The sequence below is a fragment of the Pipra filicauda genome, unplaced genomic scaffold, assembly GCF_003945595.2.
Source record: "Pipra filicauda isolate LSUMZ 115617 unplaced genomic scaffold, ASM394559v2 scaffold625_size209365_pilon, whole genome shotgun sequence".
In the NCBI taxonomy this organism is placed as follows: Eukaryota; Metazoa; Chordata; class Aves; order Passeriformes; family Pipridae; genus Pipra; species Pipra filicauda.
Genome location: NW_024104782.1, coordinates 34,625 through 41,240, shown reverse-complemented (window position 1 = coordinate 41,240; position 6,616 = coordinate 34,625).

Here is a 6,616-nt window from a genome sequence, read left to right as displayed (position 1 = left end):
TTGCCTTCCAATGGGGAGAGAAGCACATGTTTTGAGTCAGGTGTTTCTTTATATGTGCTTTTTATGAAAGGATCTCAGATACCTGTTTCATCATTGTAAGATGAACCATGACACAGTGATTTTGCTCCTTTCCAGTCATGAGTAGAACTGAAATTCAGGTTTCTTCACTCTTTATTACTGTCACTTCCACTGACTGAATCTGATTTTCACAGCGGCTTTGCAATTTTTATGTTTTTTTACCCAATCTTTCTCACTTCCAGAGACTCACAGAGCTTCCTAAAGAATCATGACATCCTTCTAGGCACAAGGGTCAGGGTCAAAAGTGCTGTAAGTACCTGGGTATGAACTATTATGATTCACTTCTGTGGCCCTGAAAACACAAATTCAATCCCCGTATGGGCCAGTCACTGAAGAGCTGGACTTGATAATCCTTGTGGATCCTTTCCAATTCAGAATATTCTGAATACAGCAGCTATATCCTTGTTCACCACTCTTCTCAAAGCACTCTTCTTCAAGTATTCTCATCCGCCCCTTTTTCAGTGCGCTTCACTTCCACTTCCTTCAGTGTGTATTTAGCTTGAGAAGGTTTGCACTACTAATTTCACCAGCACTAAAAGCAATTGCAGGTTTGTGAGCAGACAAAATTTCTGGGTGTAGAAAACTATGCAACACACCCTAGGTAAGAGTGTGACCGAGCCTTTAGAACACCAGTACATTCACAGTCCCTCCTTTGAATCTATTTTCAAGCAGTTTCAGCAGCAATGGAAAGTAAAATGAGTTCCTTATTTTGCAGGTCTCTGTAAATGCTGCTACTTCCATCACTTTTCCAACTGAGATAAAGCATCTTTGCTCAGTGTCCTTGTTCATGAAAATAGTGCTTGAGCATGATTTCACTTAAATATTCTCAAGGAAGCTGCCTGATATGGTTTGAAGCTGGCTCCCTGCCAAGTCTCCAAACCTTACCACCAGAAGTCCCCCCCCGCCCCCAAACCTCAGGGAGAAGAGGGGGGAAAAAACTAAGAAAACCCGAAATGAGAGAGAGAGACAACCAAAGTGATATATATAAATATATTTACACTGATATAAAATATACAATTTCAAAAGGGAAAGGGAAGGGGGAAGGGAAAAAAGGAACAAAACTAAAATAATATATATATATGTATCCCAATTAGTGACACAATATCTAACAACTAAAAGAGTTAGCAAAGAAATAGCTCACTACTCTCCTTGGGACAACCGAGAGTCGCTCTGGAACGATCGCCGGCAACCTCCGTCTCCCAAGGTCGGCAAGTCCTGACCAGGCCTCGCTCCCCAACACGGCAGACTCAACAGCAGGGAACCTGCACCTCCAAGCCGCCGGAAGGAAAGAGAGCGAAGGCCTCTCCTCCTTTCTTCTTATAATCTGGCTTACGTAAAAATCGTAGGGAATACTGGGTAAATCTGGACCCTTCCTTGGTTACAAACTGGTCACCAAGGAAGGCCTAGGCCAAACCACCACACTGCCTCACAAATCACAATGGATGTATGTCCTAGTTAGGACAGCTGAGATCAGTTCATCATGGTATGGGTGTAACCCAAAACTGTGTATTCTATAGCCTTCCATGCCATTTCCCAGAAACTGTTGTGAATAGACTATTCGCACCCTCTGCCCATAGAGCCTGACTCCTCAGGCTATAAACTAGGTGTTAAGAGGCCTGTGAGATAGGAGGATGCTCTTGTCCTCACACCCTTTGTGGAACTCCCCGCCCTGAGGGAAATACTGACATTCCTGCCTGAACTGGAGGATATATAATCTTGGAGTCTCGGGACATTTTTTACCCACTCGTGGGATCCAGAGGAAGACTGCAGCTCATTGCTCTCAACCAGACTTAGACCACCACCCTATACTGGACTGCAGTCACCACTTTTGACCAGACTGCAACAGCTCTCCCACCAGCAGGTTTTTCCCTCTCCCTTTACTTTGGACTCAAGCGGGGCCCAAGGAACACCACTTTGTTCATGCCCCAGGGTACTGGGTTATACATTTGGGTTTTGTGGGTTAAGACCAATTGTTTGTTTGTATGATTGTACTTACTGTATTATTTTAGTAAATTGTTATTCTGATTTATAATCTCTCCTTTGAGTTGAGTTCATTTCCCCTGCTGGTTAACTCTAAACCAGCACAATTTATTAAACATACTTTTTGTTAAAGGCTAGGGTAAATTCACATTAAACATTCTACAGGATCGGCTTTGTGAAAACTGAAGAGAGGAATCTGTCATCCCAGGCCCTGGCAAAAAAAGATTCCTACAATCATCAGGCTGCACTCTCCAGCCTTATATACACATGCTAGACTTGCTGCTAAAATGTACCTGAACATTTTGCATCACAAGGAGATACACAGGAACTGATATAGAAATTCAGTTTTCCAGGATGCATTAAGTCAAACAAGATGATGAGTTCTGTAAAAGCTATCAGAAGGAAGTAAGGTTTGATTCAAAACACTCTACCTTCACATGTAGGTGATTCTACCTACAGACTATCCCACAGGTTTACACACCAGCATTTTTTGTTCCTTACTCAAGTTTGGTCACATATTCATCTGTGTACCATGTCCTGCAGAGCTATGGGACTAGTGAAAAGGTTTGACTTTGGCATGTAAAACACATAGACCTGAAGCTGAGCTAAGGTACTGCTGGTATTTTCCCACAGACCTTGCAAAAATCTGACCAAACATATCTATGTGAATCAAGATGGTGAAAGTATAATGCACTAAATTCAACACAAAGCATAAGAGCTTTGTAGTCAGAAGCCCAGCCACTCACTCTAATATAGAGGGAAGAATATGAAGGAACATTTAAAGCAGAAGAAGGCCCAAGCTCTCTTCTGTTACAGGAAATAAAAACTGTACTTGTTCAATCCTCTTCTAATGCCCCTCACATATGCCTTCTATATCTGATGGTTAAACACTGGGAAAGATGAAACACATGGATAACTCCTTGAGCTGTTAGGCCCCTTCCTCTGAGAATCCTGAGGGGTCTTTATGGTTGGATCAGAAGTTACTGGATGCGCAAATTTCTGCTAAAGAAAAAACATGCATAAACAAGAGAAAGGAAAATCAGAAGAGGAAACATCTCCACTTATGCATACATTCATTTTAAGAATTCAGATTACTGTGCATCATTTTTTTGCAAATAGAGGTTTGAAAAGAATTTAGAAAAGAGCATGGTGTTTGCCATGTTGTGACACTGAAAAATTAAACTCAGAAATTTCCTCTAGTTCTGCACAAAAAGTTTATTCAGGAGAGCTTTCTTTGCTGGCAGTAGCTCATAGGAGCAGAACTTTAAGCATGGTATCTCCAACCATGTAGCCTCAGTTTCAGCCTTTTCAGGACCAGCAGAAAGAGGTCTCTCAGGTGCATGTGAGCCACTCAAGACCACTGGAAGTGACAAGTGATAGAGGAGACTGCTGTCCACTATGTGTCAGAAGCCCCATATCTGCTGGCCAGATTTATCATTTCTGGAAGTTTGCTGCTTGCCTAGGGTTTTCGTTAAGGAGGCTGCCAAGGCTTATCTGGCTCTCTCCTATACGGTGCTGCTTTTTCATACATGTGCCAAAGACACTGCCAGGGTGACCTGACAAATATCGAGTATGACTAGCAGACTCCAGGGACACTGTTTAAGAGCATGGGCAAGCAAGTGTTGGTTTTCTCCACTGTGCCCAAGGAGGACTCACAGCAGATACTGCAGGTGAACCACTGGTGGCATTGTTTATAGCAGACTTCTGATTCCAATGAGCACAGTAGCCGTGCTGAGAGAAGAACCTGAGAGTGAAAGCTGGCAGACAAAAATGGATATTGTTGAGGTAGATACCTGCTGTATACCAGATTAGGGAGGACCACAATAGGTTAAGGAATTCTTCAACATCACTGATGTACACAAGTTCGTGGAGCCAGAAGGGTTAGACCCAAGTGTGCTGAGGGAGATGAAGGCTGACAGCATTGCAAGGCCACTCTCAATGGTCTTTGAAAGGTGGAGGCAACTAGAAAAGTTTGTAGATGACTGACTCTCAGCCTTACCTTCAAACTATGCAAAGAGGAAGACAGAAGAACCTGGCCAGCCTCATGCAATCCTTTGGAAGATGGTGGAGAAAATCCACCTGGAGAGCATTTCCAAAGGCACAGAGAATCATGCTCAGGAGTTGTCAACCTGTATTTCTGAATAGAAAATCGAAAACTGTTTACAAAATAAACAACCTGTTGAACTTCTCCTTCAGTGACCTGCAGGATGGGACAGAGTGCAGACTCAAGCAAGTTTGCAAAGTGCACAGAAGTGGGAAAGGTGGCAGGTGCAGCAGACAGTTGTGCTGCACTTCTCAACAGGAGAAATGCAGAACTGGGCAAGGAAGAATGTGATGGAGCACAGCAAGGGCAACTGCACAGTCCTGCATTTGAGGAGGAGTAGCTCCATGCACTGGTACGTGCCGGGGACTGGCACAGCTGGCAAGCAGCTTTTCAGAGAATTTCTTAGAGATCCTGCTGGACAATAAGCTGAGCATGAGCCAAAACACTGACTTGCAGGAACAAACAGTACCCTGAGCTGTTTTTAAAAGCATGTTGCCAGCAGCTCAGGGGAATTAGTCCTTCCTCTCCCCTTGCTGCTGATGAGGCCACATGTGAGGAGTACCAGATTCAGTTCTGGGCTGCCCAGTACAAGCAAGTTTTGAACAGACTGCAGTGACCCCAGCACAAGTGCTGAGATCCTGCTCTGAAATGGTGGTGCAGCATGTCCAAGAGGCAATTTCTGACACTGAGACTTTGCTTCAGTGCCCCCCTGCAGCCACCCTGTACCAGGGATGGATGCTGCCCAGCTCAGGGCCAACAAAGGTGACCCGCTGCTTCTCACTGCAGGGTAAATGAAGAAGCATCATCTCCATGTTCTCTTCCGCTTACAGCTCTTGAGCACACCAAGGGTACAGCCTCCTAGGATGAGAAACAAATTGAGAATGACAGCTATCACCTATGTTTGAGTAGAGTTTATTTTGCAGTGGGTAGCTGGCCTGGAGTAGAGGGTGAAGATGTGATGTGTTACAGCTCTAGATGCAGCAGGCAAGTTAACACCGCAGGGCTGTGTTTCCCTTTCTCTTGTTTGGTTTAGTGGCCAGGATGGCAAGGTGCTTGAGACTCTTCCTCTGCCTCCCACACTGACCAGCCCACTGCTGCCTTTTTCTAGGCTTCACTCAGAGCAGTGAGCCTGTGTTGGCCCCTGAGGAGGGACAGAGTTCCTGTCCAGCCACCCTCCCCAGCACAAGGTCCCTTACAAGTCAGGGAGGTCAGGAGGTCACAGTACCCCGACTACACGGTGCGCAAAGTTCTCAGCACAGTCTTTGTCCAACAATTTCCACCTTTCTTTGTTCCTAACACTGGCCTAACATTACAAGAAACATTAAAAAGCTACATCTTGAATGCAGTCGTGAACATTTCCTTGCCCAATGCTGCGACTGATCAACAAACTGCTACAGAGGAAGACAGCTCAGAGGACATGGGCACAGGCTGTGGCAGGACAGCCTACCCCTGATAACACCTAAAATCCAATACAATTCAAGCTATCAGCTGCTGGAGCCAGGGTGCTGTCTTGTTGTTAAAGTATGCTAAGACCATCTTGGTTCACCAGACTTCGAATACACACCCTACTATTGAAACAGGATGTGACAGGTAAGCCAGTCTGCTGGCTTATAGATCCATTACTAGCAGTCAATCTCTTTATACTATAAAAGTCCAGTCCCATCTCATACAGTTAGATTCTTCTGACATAAGCCTTCTTGGAGTGTATGTGTGGAGATTGCTCCCTCAGGCTGGGGACACCCCCCAAGGTTACTCCTCAAGGTTGAGAGAAAGAGATCTCCCCATAAGCATTGATATGGATGAGTTACATCAAATCTCTACCTAATAATTATTCCTTTTTCCTAGCTTCAATAAGTTTCAATAATTGATTCTGTATAGTGCACTATCCTATCCTATCTTGTACTATACCACTAGTAGTTTCAGCTTTTATATTGTGTAGTAAATAATTCTGATTAAGATCTTTTGTCTAATCATTTGTATAAAATAGATTATTAATTTTATATAAATATTCTCATTTTGCCAATCATTAAAACCCGCGGGACAGGAGTTGTTCAGTCATACCTCTATAACTCCTTAAACTGAAACCGTTGATGTAATCCGAGGCTGGAATCAGATTTAGCTGCACCTAGGCTCCTCTCTGAGAAGGGTCTTAGAAAGCAAGGGAGTCCTTTCTGCACCTCGTGACTCAACAGCAGGGATTTCTAATAGATTTTGTCTAAACCTTCCACTCCCACCCACAACACAGGCAACGGTTCTTCAGATTCTCACCATGGCTACCATGCTCATGGGAATCATAACAAAACAAAAACAAGAAAATGGACTTTGAAGAGAGAGCTATAGGCTTGAGCTGGCTTCTGCCCATGTATTTCTTCCTGGTGATTGGAGATACTCAGCATCACGACAGTGAGAGAGACCAGTAATGGGAATTCCATTTGTATTGTGATCCAACTGGAGGTTGTAGCTGCTATATTGCACTTGTATTGTCAATGCTGCTTTACTCTGCTGAATTAAAAT